This window comes from Desmodus rotundus, chromosome 9, assembly GCF_022682495.2.
Source record: "Desmodus rotundus isolate HL8 chromosome 9, HLdesRot8A.1, whole genome shotgun sequence".
In the NCBI taxonomy this organism is placed as follows: Eukaryota; Metazoa; Chordata; class Mammalia; order Chiroptera; family Phyllostomidae; genus Desmodus; species Desmodus rotundus.
This window is the reverse complement of record NC_071395.1, coordinates 20,640,852-20,656,049: the sequence shown is the minus strand read 5'-3', so window position 1 is coordinate 20,656,049 and position 15,198 is coordinate 20,640,852. Positions and strand designations below refer to the sequence as shown.

Sequence of the window (15,198 nt, the reverse complement as noted above, 5' to 3'; positions counted from 1 at the left end):
ACAGAAACATTGATTTGTTGCTCTACTTATTTATGCATTGTTTGGTTGCTTCTTGCTTGTGCAGTGCTGACTGCAGATCAAACCCGCGACCTTTGTGTGTCGGTACAGCGCTCCAACCAACTGAACTACCCAGCCAGGGCTCCATTTCATTCTTCACTCAAAAACAAGAAACAACTGCCCTGCTACATAGAGTAGCAATATCCCCAGGTAACATACACACAAGTTCACACAAGGCAAATCTTCATATGCTCTCATCGGTAGCTCCGTGTTTTCCCAATACTGTAATTTTCAGCAACAAGGTCATCTCTTGAAGATCTCACCATGAAATCAATCAGTGATCAGTAACTCAAAGATGGATACCTCATGCATTCACATTATTATTAGAACCACTTCCCTTCACTCACATTTATCTTCGGTCTTTTCATTTGTCTCAAAGGCGGGTCAAACATTATTAAGCAGTTCTCTCTATCAGCCCCATCAAGACTGTCCCACTGGAATTCCATGTGTCTCCTCTCATGCCTTTTGATACCATCCTTTTTTCCATCAGATGTAAAATTATAGGGTAGAGGCTATCCTTTGATATCATCATAGATAATTTTCCAAGACCCCAGCAAGTACTACTTGAAATAGAGGCTTTTTTTTGCCAGGAAACTTTTCACCAGTTGGACACTCAAATGATAGAATAGAGTTCCAGTTCTATTTAAAAAAAAAAAATCAGTGTTGAATGCCCTCACTGAACTGGCCTGTTGATACAAATAGCATTACTTGGTAGTAATAAATGTCCACCTCAAGAAGAATCTATTCTCATTTCTAATGCATCTTCTGATGGATATTAGTACAAATTTGACATCCCTTTTTATATTTTCTATGTACACATACGAGTATTTTCAGGATTCAACTCACCAGCATTCTTGAGTAAAAATCTGGGGTGAAGTAGTCAGTGACATTTAATTGTGGCCCGGGGACCCCAATACTCTGCAAGAGTTTCAGCTGGTCTCCTATAGCATCCAAGTTCATAATGCACTCACGTCTCTACTGAATTTCAGGAATATATTAATAATTTACGCACAATAGGCTCTCAGACATATAAATTCGCTCTTCCCTCCACTTCCAGATTAGTGAGAGTAAAGCTTATTGTCCCCATGTTTCTAGAGCTGAGAAAAGATGGAATTAAAGGGTCTATATTAATCTTTGTCCCATCAAATGGTTCTGTAGTCACAAACCTAAAGAATCACTAGCCCAGGACTCCTTTATTGGATATGGATTGTCAAGTATTTATACTATAAAGTAATACAGAGGAAGCATTTTATTCTTCCAAACACCCAAATTCTTCTCCTATTTGGTACATTCATCCGTTGGACGGATAAAACTGCCTGCGTTGACTCTCTCGGGCTGCCCGCCGGAGTTCAAATTCACGACAATATTTATGTTGCCAGAGGGCTGATAATAGGGCTATGAACAGTTACTGTAAATTCCAGTGACCTTGTCTCATTTAGATATAAAAAGGCTTGTTCTCTGAACCAGTAAAATCCAGAACCACCACAAAGGTATTTATTCAATTATATGCCATTAAAAATTTGCTGATTTCCCCAAATCTGGTGTATGGACAAGAAGTAACGTAGGGCCCAAATTCTGTAACACAAGGATAGGGGGCGGGAGACCCTACAATATTTAATTTCTCGGAGCTTCTTCAGTGTTCTCATCTATAAGATAGAAACAGTACCTTTTCCCAGTGTTTCTGTGACTATTAAATGAGAGTAATACCTATGAAAACACTTTTTAAGCCAACATTAGTTACTGTTATTACGAATAAGCCCAGATCAAACCTCCCAAAGCCACTCTTTCCTGAAAGCAGTTATTCATTCTACAAATGTGTTCTGAGCACTTACTGAGTTCCGGGCACTGCTCAGTGACACCCCAAACCCGCTACGGCCTCTGCCTTCACGGAGCCTAGCGTGGTCTGTCTAGTGAAAGAGAAAGACCTTAATAATCACACTTAAAAAACATGAACAATGGTAACTGTAATAAGTTCGCTGAAGGAGCTGCACACGTGTTATGAGACTTTACCATGGAGGATTCTGACCAGCAGGGGCGATTATGGTTCATTTATTTAACGATATTAATTGGGCCTGAATTACCTCACCCTGTGAAGGTGCTGGGCATTCAAAGGCTGAAGCATGAGGCCAACCCTTAATCAGCTCACCATGCAGAGAGTCACACGTGTAAATAAGCAAGCCCGGGACCATCATAAAAGGACAGCGCAGCACGAGGGAAGAGGTAATTTGATAAAGAATGAAGGGAGAAGGATGTGAGACAGGTGAGCCAAGTCTTAAAGGGTAACTAGACGCTTGTCTGGCATTCACCGTGAGAACGGACAATTCACGGAGAAGCAGGAATGTGAAAAAGACACCGTAGTGGAAAGCATAGGAAGCTGGAGCAGTTCTCAAGAAGGGCCATTTCCCCACCCACCTCCAGGGGACATTTGGCAATGTCTGAAGATGTTTTTGATGGTCACAGCCTGGGAGGAATGGGGAGGTACTATTGGCCTCAATGAGTAGAGGCCATAGCTGCTGCTGAACATCCTACAGATCACAGACAGCCCCTGACCACAAAGAATTGTCTGGTCCAAAGTGCCAGTGGTGCCGAGGCTGAGAACCCCTGCGATAGAGGAAATAGAGGAGCAAGGCCTCCCCGGTCATATATGTGTGTCAGGAAAACGGCAATGCTTTCAGTTCCAGGTGAGAAACGGTCCCTGGAATCAGATGCCCATCCTCTGTCAGATGCTGCTCGTGTCTCCCTATAGGAGACATCCAAGAAGTAAGGCCATGCATGGGTCTGCGGTTCAAGGGAAAGGTCTGCAATGGAAACACAGGTTTGGGGCACATGGAGGAGGTGATCACTGAAGTCCTAGAAGAGACCACCCACAAGGAAGGTGTGAAATACTGAGAATATAAAAATGCCCAGCCCAGACCCTGGGAAAGACCACCATTCTGAGGCTGGCAAAAAGAGAGGCATCAGCATAGGGAAACATGAAGAGATAATCAAAGAGTAGGATGGGAGTCAGAGGAGACGGGGGCCATGAACGTCAAGGAACAATCGGCGTTCAAAATTAAGTGGTGATTACCCAAAGGAGTTGAAAATGTGTGTCTCCACACGAACCTGCATACAGATGTCAGCAGCAGCTTTATTCATAAATAAAGCTGCCAAAACACGAAAGCAGCCAGTGTCCTTCAATGAGCGAGTGGATTAACAAACCGTGGCTCATTCATACAATGGAATATTACTCGGTGATAACAATACATGAGCTAGTAAGCTACAGAAAGACACAGAGGAATCTTAAATGCATATTGCTAAATTAAAGAAACTAATCTGAAATGCTACATGCTGTATGATTCCGAGTATATGCAAAACTACAGAGATAGTAAAAAGATTTGTGGCCGCCAGCATCTTGCGGGGAGGAAAGGAAGAATCAAGAGGTGGAGCCCAAGAGATTTTTAAGGCGGTGAAACTCTTCTGTATGACGCTGTAAGAGTAGATACCTGACATTATGTGTTTATCAAAATCTACATAACGACACAACCCAAGGGATCCCTAATGTAAACCACGGACTTTAGTTAGCAACTTTTGTATCAGTATCGGTTCATCAGCTGTAGCAAATGTACCACACTGCAGCAAGAGGTAAAAACTGAGAGGGGGAAGAAGAGAGACAGGGGAACTCCCTGCACTTTCGCTCAGTTTTTCTGTAAACCCAAAACTTCTCTAACGATAACGAAGTCTATTCATTAGTTTTCTTACCGATTGGGTTTAGTAACATGTTCAATGAATTCTTGTGTTAATAAATAAAGATTAATGTAGAAAAAGAAGCTACATTTTACCTTGAAGATTATATCATTTAACTTCAAGAACCACCCCCCTCAAAAAAAAATTGAGTGATAAATTGTTAAGTGCCATAGAGAAATCAAATAGGAAGGACCCAAACGGAATCTACTCAGCTTCATAACCGGGACATCAAGGTGACCTTTGAAGAAACAGTTATGTGAAATGGTCGAGGCAAGCACTGCAGTGGGCTCGACAGGAATTAGTGGTGAAGACATGAAAAAATTAAGTGTAGAAGCTAATGCCACAATGGCGATCACATGGCAATACGCAGCCATATCAAATCGACATGCTGTACACCTTAACTTATACAATGTTATACGTCAAATCTATTTCAATGTTTTAAATGCAAAAGAAAATGTAGACAACTTCTTCAAGAAGTGAGGCTGTGAAAGAATAAAAGGATAGTGAGAGATGAAAAATCGAGATTTTTTTTCTTAATGTAGGAAGGACTTGGATATTTTTTGTGAACCTCAGGGAAGAAATGGTAGGAAAGGAGGCATCAAAAATACAGCAATGAAAAAAGGTTACTACAGAACAAAGTCAATAAAGCAGCCACAGCCGAGAATTGACTCAAGTCTTCGAGGGAAAAAATGGACATTTTTTTTAATATTTTAATAAAGAGACTTGGAAAGACAGAGGTAGTGAACAATTACCAGAGAACAGAGTAGTAAGCCAGCTTTGTCTCCCCTACCGTCCAGCCCGGTCCTTAGTATCAGGTTCCTACAGATCAGCATAAGGGGCCCTGGACCAGCTGACACGGGCCAGCTGCGCAACACAGATTTGTGGACTTGGAACCAGGAATCCCAGGTCCTGCTCTCATAACCCTACCCAACACCCACTGCATCTCCACACCACCATCAGCATCACGCCCTAGTGATTTGGCTAAGTTGCTTGGTCCGCTTGGAGCCACAGGTGTATCACCTATAAAACAGGAGACGCACTGTCTTCCCAGCCTAGAGCTGGTGCTAGATCAACTGACCTTGAGATTCCTTCTCTGTACAGCCAGCAGAGAAGGACCACCTCTTTTAGTAAGAAGGGAGCCTTCTGGGCAGACAGATTTTCCTTCTAACATCATGGAAAAGAAATTCAAGTCAAACAAGCAGTATTCTCCCTGGAACATTCCAATATCTATTCTCCCCAAAGTCAAAGCAACCTCAAAAGATAAACTTGTGCTCTGAGGTCAATATGAACTTCAGCGTGAGCCAATTCCAATGTTAACCAACACTCAGGATTCATTGGATTTTTTAAAGCCTTTCTGTTTATATCATGGAAAGCTGCACTGAGGTAAGCACAGATGGACTAAGCAATCCCCGAAATAAACAAAAACACTTTAAATGACTTTACATGGAATAAAATTCTTTATCACAAAATCTTGATCTTGTAAGCATGGCATTTTTAATCAAGAAGGATAATGTTCAGAAAAAAAAAAGGTAGGAAAAAACCAAATAGGCTAAAGCCACATCATCCTACAGTGTGTTTCTATGAGCTAGAGATCAAAGCCTGAAGACGCAAGGCTTCCTATTCCCGTAGCGGAACCATTTCGGTCAAGAAGTTGAACGGAGGATGGAATGGAAACCTCAGGTGGAGGGGTTTCCAAGGGAAGACATTTCAACACCAGGCTAATGAGTGAGCGAGTTTCCCCCCAACCTTAACCCTGCACCCTGACACTTTCAATTGCTTCTTCGGCAGCCTCAGCTCATGCCTGGTCAGAGGGAAGAACAACTACACACAATCAGAAAGACCAAACATTTCTGAGCCTCTGAAATGTGCAAACAAAAAATTAGTCATGATGAGGAATGCCAGGATGAAAAACCACCAGGTCCCGGGAGTTTATATGCTGGCTCTGACCCTTGGCTGTGAGTGTGCTTTTCTCTGCCTTCTCTCCCTTGTGCCCTGCCTGCCTGCCTGCACAGAACTGTGGCACCAAATGGCCTCAGGCTGCTTCTATCTTTCAGACACATCAATACAATAGAGACTATCCTGCGGCTATAACAGGGGGATTGGAATGCTTGGGTCTCTTGAGTCAAATGTCTTATAGCTCCAAACGAACTTTCTGAGGATTATTCTGTAGTAGAAAATATACCATTGGACGTTTCATACTGCAAAATAGCCCCAATGTAACTTTAGAAGTACATGACATGTACCCTTAGGACAAAAAGTTTGATGCCCAAAGATGTCCATGTAGTATCTAAGATGCCACACTGAATTTCAGATGCTTGCAGATCAGCTGATGAAACCTGGGGCCAAATGTTAGTACCTGGGGCAGTTATTATAAACTGCCTTGTAATCTCTGGTCTTATCATATTGCTTGCTCCTACCATAAACTAAACTCTAGATACACAAGAAACATGTGCCATTTTCTTCCTTCCCTTCCTCTGCTCAATCTTCCCTGACTTCACTAACACACACCCAATGCTGTCAGTTTCCAGTGATAACCAACACTGAATGAATGAGGTACCACAGCTGTGTCAGGTAGGTATGTGTTCAGCTACAAATGAATTTGAAAAATAAAACCTTTCACCTCAAGAATCTGCAGATAGTGGCTTTATTTTACCTCTGGCCACATGAAGTCCACAGGTAAAAACGGCCACCGGGCTGACAGGAGAGCTCAGCATGCCCCAAGTCCCTGACCTTAGGATCGCAGGTGGCTGCAGCACTTCCAGATCCCTCGTCCAAGTTCCAGGAAGGAAGAAGGTGAGTGGTGGAAGGTCTTATCCCCAGACAGCTTTGTCTCTTAGCACGGGAAGAAATGTGGTACATTTGCATCCCTGGCCAGAGCTGAGACACATGGTCACCCCAGGCAGAAAGTATCTAAGAAAAAACAGTGTTAGCATCTCAGCCTCTTTAAAAGAGAAAGGCAAGGGAAAGGTGGTGTGGGAATGGGGCTGAGGGAGTCAAGGTCCTGTTGCTACCTAGAGGCAGCTCTTTTCCTGAGGATAAATTGTTTTCACATACCTTGCTCCTCACTGAAACTGTTCTGTTGAATCTATTTAGTTCAGGGTCTTGGGGTTGGTGTTATTAAAGATCCTCTTCATTTTGTTCTATTATTTCCAGAATCCAGTAGAGAGCCTTATAATCCAGCCCTTCCCACCATTCGAAATTGAACAGCTCATATTTCTATCCCAAATTTCTGTTCAATTAAATTCATTTCAATATCCACTTCCTCAAACTGATTCTTTTTCCTAACATTCTTTTTACCCTGCTTTGTTTATACGTGAGAGAGTTGGATTCAGGTTCAGACCTGTATTCACCATCTCTAAGCTGCTCAGGAGGGGCCGGGACTACAGCAATACATGCCCACACTTCGCCAGTGAGGACTTCTGCAGCTCTGGCTCACTGAAGTCTGTATAATTTGCCTGGCATGTGATAAATACATAAAAAGAGAATAGAAAAAGAATTATTTATGGACTTGGAGAGTTGGCTATCTTTTGGGAAAAAAAAAATTACAACCCTATCTCAGACTGTACATAAAAATCAATTCCAGGCCAATTAAATACTTAAATATGAAAAGCAAAAAGCTAGGAAAAAATTTTAGGATATTCCCCTTATGAAATATATTCAGGAAGGATTCATTAAACAAGTCATAAAAAACATAAACCATAAACAAAAAGATTCATAATTTTGCCTAAATTAAAATTACTTCTGAATGAAATGAGACCATAATAAAAGTTTAAAAATATAAGACCCAGAGGAAGTGAAAATTTTGCAATTTATTTCATTGACTTTTTAAATACATGACATTTATGATATGTAATGAATGTCTATAATTCAATAAGGAAATACAAGAAATAAAAAACAGAAAATAGGGAAAAACTGGCAATTTGCTCAAGAAGAAATCTGAACGGCCCATAAATAAATAAATATATATATATATAAACCACAATTTGAACATCACCCATAATTGGGGGACTGAAAAAAATTAATGTGATATCCATATCAATCAAATGGGTAAAAGTGTATGCCTGTTAACACCAAGGGTAAGAATGTGGGAAAATAAGAGTCCTCCACATCGCTCCTGAGAAGTTCAGTCCGCACAGACGGTTTGGTAGCACACCGCACTATCTAGTCCGCATCCCGCGACTCAGACACCTTACTTCCCAGTGCATGCTGGGAAAAGTCTCTCAAACGTGCCCAAGAAAACATAAGCAAGGGTGTTCACAGTAGCTTTGTTTGTGACAACAGGAAATGTGGAAGCAATCTAAGCATCCATCATTTGGAGAATAGGTAAATAAATTATATATTCATCCAACAAAATACTATAAAAACCTACACATGTCCGAGACAGAGCTCATGGGCCGGGAGGGATAAATCTCCAAAACGTGATGGAGTGAAAAGGTAGCACCTTTAATCACGCGATGTGGGCATGCCTTTCCTTCCCACCCGCTCTGGTTAAGTCGCACCCCTCCTGCAAGTGCTTGCTCAAGTGCTAATCCTTCCAAACACTTCCCCTGCTGCTTCCAACTTGATCCTTCCCTCAGGGCCTTCGCTTTAGCTCTCTCTTAGGACGCACACTCCTACAGCAGAACAACAGACTCTAGCATCAGAGCCTCATTAACATTCTTTTTTTTTAATCTTGGATCATTTCATAGGGGAAAAAAAATCTCATTTTAACATGCACTCATTGATTTCTCCCGAGGCTAAAATGTTTCATGTGCTAACTCTCTATTTGTATGACTTCCATCTTTTTCATGTACAGCATCCTGGGCAGCCTTTTGAACCTGGCCCCCAGCACATACCGAAAACAGAAAACCCAAAAACAGAAAACTAGTTTTCAATACAACTAAACTGAAAGCTAGAAATTCAAAGTGACTCAATAAAAACACTCAAACCAAAAAAATTACTCTAACATAAGTTGTGTACTAAAATACAAAAGCATATCACTAATATGACAAACTCGCTTGCTTAGGTCCTTTCTTATTAGGTAAATAGAATAGGTACCTTTATTGTTTACGACGCCAGGTATGGGAGACATCCCTCCATTAAGGCTTAAAGAGCCTCTGCCCTCTTGAGGGGCGAGCAGTGTTTGATGCAGACAGAAAGCATACAGGAGCCTCGAAGGTGTGTTTCAGCAGCCAGCATTTCCTACACAGACTCTGACTGAGGTACCCCTCCCAATAAGCCTTGAGTTCTGCAAACATGTGACCTTATCCCCTATGTAATGTCCGTGTCTTTGGACAGGTTTCTATGAACATTATGACTTCTCAGATTCATAGCTAATAAGCAGAATCGTAATTGAAATGATTACATAAATACAGAGTCTCCCCCAGAAAACGCAAGCTGCTCTTTCTCCCAGCAGTTCACATGGCATTCAGAAGTCCCTGGGTTTTCTATTACACCTTTGTAGGGTCCTAGAGACCCCATGGATCATTTCCAGGCAGCATAGTTTTTGCTAACAGCTTCCAACAACTTATTCTGCCATTCAAATTCAGAGGATGAAATTAGGAATTAACTGTTCAATATAGAAAAGATCTGTAGTGAAAGCAGCGATAGGACTGGAACCACCAAGATTATAACCCGTGACCATCAGTGCAACGGTTTCCCCTCTTCATTTGCGAGTCATGTATCACTCTGTCTGGACTTTGGCTTGGCACGTCAGCCAATCCGGATTTTAAAGAAGGGCTTGGCTCCTGTGATGCTGATCAGACAGAATCTCTTCCTTCGGGGGTAAGACATCAAGAAAAGTTGGGGACATCAGGGTAGAGCTCCTTCGAAGGTTAACTCCAGAACACCACTTACTCACGATTTAATCTGTACTGAAACCAACTGAATCAGTAGGTTTTATGGTTGTCCTGGGACACAAGGAGAACCAGAAAAAACGAGTTTGTCATGTTTCCATTACTTTATTCCCTTTGGGGCATATACTACAAGAAGGTAAAAACATTATTTGGTTAAAAAGGAAAACCAAGCAAAATAATGATGGTTGCATTGCCCCAAAATATTATACTTCCTCTGAATATTCTATCAGCTGATATACTATATTTTCACAAATATAAATTTATATAGAATTTGATCTATCTGTTATAAGGTATTGAAGAGATGTTTCTGCTTTTTTGTTCATTTGTTTTTTGTATTGTTTTTGTTGTTAGTGTCATGTAAAATAAATAAAACTTTGTACTGAATCTGTAACTATCATGAGTAAATTCATTTCACAAAGTTAGAACAAAAAATCAGCCCAAACCAGACTTTGGTTTATATTATAAAGTTCCCTAGGGAACTGGGTTTTACATTTGAGCCCTGATTTAGCTAAAAGATTTATAAGGGCACATGTAGAAATACAGGTCCCTTTTGGATGATGAACCAGGGCTGAGACATAATTATGATTCTCTCTGCTCTCCATTCCATTGGAAACGGCTCCCAGGAGCCCAGAGGTCAGCTGGTCGTCAAAGAAGAACATAAATGTTCTATGTACTGTGACCACCCGAGTCACCTTCCCAGTCTCCAATGCCAATCTAAATGACATTAGAAGATTATACACAAGCATTTTCGGATATTACATTAATGGGAATATTTGCCTCCCTTGGAAAGATAGTGTCACGGATATGTTCTGTGGACGCTGACACCACACTCGCCGGGTGTCTGCGTGCATCGGGCTGCAGGCCGTTGCCCACGCCGTGCAGCCTGCCAGATGGGCAGGGGCAGTGGCCCGAGCCTGAGTGAAAGATGATGTCGCCAAGCACCCTGTATAAAACGATCCAGGAATGGAAAGTTGAAATTTTCCTTGTAAAAAAAAATAAAATTGCTTAATAAGTTGCTGGAATTTCTCAGGAGTGAGGTCGTGCACTGGGAGACCTGATCTTGGCAGCCTGTCCCCTTCGAAAATGCCCCCAAATCATCACCTTATGGGACAGAGTGGGGGAATCTAGTCATCACTTCGCTGCAGGGGAGGGGGGCAGGCAACACAAGTTTCTCACAAGCCTCGCGGGATGGCAGTGTTGTTGCAGGTGTTTCAGTGGCCATTGTTGCTGCTGTTACTTAACTATCACAGCAAAGACCTGGCCCACCCAGAAAACTGCTCCCGGGAGCCTGGTAATCGACAGCCTGTCTGGAGAACACCAAGATGGAATGTTTGTATTCAGCTCTACAACAAAAAAGGACTTAACAAGGAGATTACAGGAAGGAGCGTCTATTCTGTCTTTCGATGGCACCCACGGTCCCCCCTCCAACCGCATGTCCTTGTCTCCACTAACAGCGACCAGTCCCAATCTCGCAAAACTTTGACAACCGCCCTTCTCGTAGGAAAACTATCGTGTTATCAGTTCCCACTAACAAAAATATACGCATTGGTACACATATTTTTTGTACACACAGAGTGGGTAAAGGTGTAAAAAGTCAGAAATGTACAAATCTGAAGAAAATTAGCATGGTATTGTTCCAAGTACTTTCTGGAAGTCTGACAGTCCAATAAGATTCAGATAGAGAAACAATTTTAAATTATTTTAACCCCTATTTAGTTCTGTTGAATAGAAGGCCATCGTTAATTGTTCATTTCCTCCAGTAAGAGGACTTCCGTACTTCTCTAACGTTTCTGCTGAGGATTTCCCATCCTTTGACAACAGGATTTCACTGTTGCAGATTTACTAGCTTGCCGGTATTTTTTCATAACTATTTATTTTCATACCCAAGGTGAGATTTGTCTCATTTTTTTAATCTTATAAACTGTTTATGGAAATTAATGTCATTTTCTGGATAACCCCCAACATCAAGCTGCCTCAACATTAGAAGAAGTTCCACCTGCTAATTTGTGTAAGGATGTGCCCATCAACAAATGGCCTATGGGTCTTTGGCTTGGGAACTAAGTTAAACTGTTCCTAGGGCTATAAGCAATATTGAAGTGTGTCAATTTATTCATGCCTATTTTCAGTCCTGAAGAATTACTTTCCTAGTGTTGGGTACATGGAATTCGAAGGCCAGGTAGGGTAGCCTTTATCCTCCATATTCACCTAACTAGGTACAGATGAAAAAACTGGTAGCGAACATGAAAATAATATATGTATTGGAGTATTTATTTTATGGAGGTAGATGTACTTTTACCAATTGAACTTTCAAAATTAATAGCAACATGACAAAGTAGAAAGAAACACCAGAACAAAAAAAGAAACAAATGGAGGAAACAGAAGCACCCACCACATAAGGGTGCTTGTGACATTAGAAAGAAGTGGACCTAAGGAGAAACAGGGAAGCCAGGTGCACGCTCCACCAACCAGCGATCAATGATGGCTGAAACTGAGCGGTACAGCATTAGTCAAGCAGAATGAACCTTCTGCTGCTAAAGAAGGGCCTGTTTCATTCAAGAGTTTGTAAATATTATTAAATGAGAAGGGCAAAGAGATAATAATGAAAGAGCATGCCTCCTTGAATATGTCACCTAGAATACAATAATCTGCCCCCAAGCCATAAATAAACAACGGCAGTATTTGTCTACAAAGAATAGAAAGAGCAATTCATTGAGCCATTTAAACTTGGCTTTATCAAATATCTGCAATGATGTGCCCCTAGCTGTTTGGAAAGGAGAAATCGTCACATTACCATTGCCTCCTGTTTCCAATATGAATGCCGTTCAATTACAATGAACACTCATTACTGGTAAGTATGGAATCTCAAAAGGCAGTCACACACTTAAGACCTACCTGATGTGCCCAGGCACCCTCATGAGGCTGTCCTCTCTCGTTTCTCCAACAATTTTCATCCAATCCTGATTTGGTTTCCAACATGACAGCCCAAGGAATGAAGAGATGCATTTCAGTTCCTTTCACTGGGGCATTGGAATAATGGGTGCTTGCTATGTGCTAAGTACCATGCACCATGCTAGACTCTGGCAGCCCAAGGAGGAGAAGGCAGGAGTTCTTTCTCTTCTTCAAGAGCTTCTCAGATATGGTCTTTGAAGAGCTGATTAAATAAATAAAGATGTTAGGGCAGGGCCCTAATCCAGCAAGACTGGCGTTATAAGAAAAGGAGGAGAAACTAGGAGTGCTGGTGCTCAGGGGAACACCCACGTGCAAAGGCAGCCAAAGGGAGGCCACCTGCAAGCCAAGGGGCAAGAACTCAGGAACTAACGCTGCCACCACCTTGATCTTGGACTTCCAGCCTCCAGAACTGTGAGGAAATAAATTTCTGTTGCTTAAGCCTCCCGGTGTGTGGAATTTTGTTATGGGAGGCAAAGCAGACTACTACAGCACCCTTCCCTATATGAAAGCTGCCTGATGAACGCCACAGACAGTGATGGTGGTGCGATGACCTTGACACAGAGCTCCTGCGGGAGTCCCCACCCCTGTGTGTGTTCAAGTAGAAACTGGATGAATCCGTGTCAGGGACATCACGCTGGGCACAGGAATAGACCATCTGGTCTCAAACACCTTTTCCAATGCTTAGATTCTATCACTTTTCTCTACAAACTTCAATTTCTCTGTGGAAGAGAATTACCACTTCCATTATCAAACATACACCGAGGTCTCCTATCTAGAAATTAAAACAAAAACAAAAGCACCTTTAAATACGTTCACGTGACTGCCTCTGGCCCCTCCTTCACTTGGCTCCTTAATTTCTCAAACACGTGGTCTCCTAATGCTGCTATCATTTCCCCCCACTTTTTGAAGATGAGTATTTGAAATGGAACTTGAAGTACCAATGAAACCTTACCAAATGGGAGAAAAAGGTCTGGGAGTTGTCTTACCAGATGAGAACAAAGAAGGTGATGTTCCCTTGTCATGGTCACAAAGAGCTGAGATGATCTTTAAACAGCTGCAGTTACTATAAGAAAGCAGGATTCTAGGATTTTCTGCCAAGCTCAAATGTGCATCTACTCTCGTTGGTTTTAAAGAGTCAACTCAGCTTAAGGAACTGGGGTCTGCATTGAGTTATTGGCCAGTCTAACCAATTCTGTGGAGAAAACAGAAGAGCAAGAATAATGGCTATTGCTAATAGTACAACATTTTCACTTTGATGAATAAATTCTATTTCCTATGCCACCAAATCATTTTACAAAGCTGCTGCTGAGAGAACCCATTAAATAATAAAAGTGTCCCTGTTTTTCTGTCCCCCCTTAAGTAAAAATGCTAACGAAAAGTGCACTCTCCAAAATGTGAATAGCACTTTGATTAAAAAGTTAACACACGTACTTAATGCCACTGAACTGTATGCTTCAAAATGGTAAAAAATAGTAAAATGTACATGTATATATACATATGTTTTACCACCATTATTAGAAAGTAACACAGTTTTAATCATATAATAAAGTAATGCTTCTCACATGTTAGCCTTCTAAGAAAGCAGGAAGCAAACCGATTATAGGACCTTGTTGGTCAGCACGGTGGGGTGGGGCGAGGGATGGAGAGTCAGGAATTATCTCATGTACACAAAGATTTAAATGTGTTTATGCTGAAGATGACACCCAGTATGAACTTCTCTGCAAAACACGAGTCACGCTGCCCTAGTAGATTTTACAAGGTTGTGCTCTTATGTGCTTGAATTGTTTTCCTACGAGCACTATCTGCCTACTGTTTGTGATGGAAAGGGTCAAGGCCCAGGGTGGAGGGCCCAGACTCCAGATGTTGTGGCTCAGCCTGTCAGTACCCAATTCACTCTTTGCACTTGGACCATCTCTCAACAATGGCGTGTGACTGGAAAAGACAATGGCTCCCTTCCAGGAAATCCTTCTGTTCTGTGTTTGCCTGAAGTGTACGATTTTATATTCAGCTCTCACTGCAGAGTAATAACAAACTACATCACTTATACACTTGCTGTATGCAAACATACCGCTTAGTCTTGGGGCTGCGGCCATAGAAAAACACATATACTCCCGCCACGCCACCACCAGACTTAGAATCTGGATGGGTTGACAGAGCATGTTTCCAGTTAGTAATGGCTACCCCGAGGAGATTACCGGTGAAGATTCGCTACAAGGGTTTTTCTTGGAGTGCCAAGACTGTTTCCCTCAGTTAATATTTCAACTACTGGTCATCTATTTTGTAATATAATTTTTGACTTAAAATTCAAATTCCAGCAACAGTAACAACATTTTTTTAGAATAATTAGATCTCTGTCCAATTTAGTGAGCCTGATTTTCATTTTAATGCGCGTAAAGTATAAGTCAGATTTGTTTTCTCTTTCCTGGGATGGGGGTGTGGAGTTCACTCCTGGCCCAGACCTTCACAGCTGAGTGGTATTCCAACTCTCCTGGCGACTCGGGGGCTTTATTTTTGACCTGGGTGAGTCGCTTCACACCTCATTACACCCACGTGATAAGTTCCCAGAGGAAGCCTCTGTGCGTAGAGTTGGTTGACATGATGCACTAACGACTACGTGGTGGGAAAAAATAATAAG

General features: G+C 41.8%; 1 long non-coding RNA gene across 1 annotated transcript in view; it reads right to left on the bottom strand.

Moving 5' to 3' along the window:
* Positions 1–13,645: 13,645 nt before the first annotated feature.
* Positions 13,646–15,198, bottom strand: part of LOC123480594 (uncharacterized) — a 67,593-nt gene continuing 66,040 nt past the window's right edge. Inside the window, exon 11 of the long non-coding RNA XR_011650349.1 lies at positions 13,646–13,755. This is a non-coding gene — a long non-coding RNA (uncharacterized lncRNA). The remainder of the gene's footprint in view (positions 13,756–15,198) is intronic.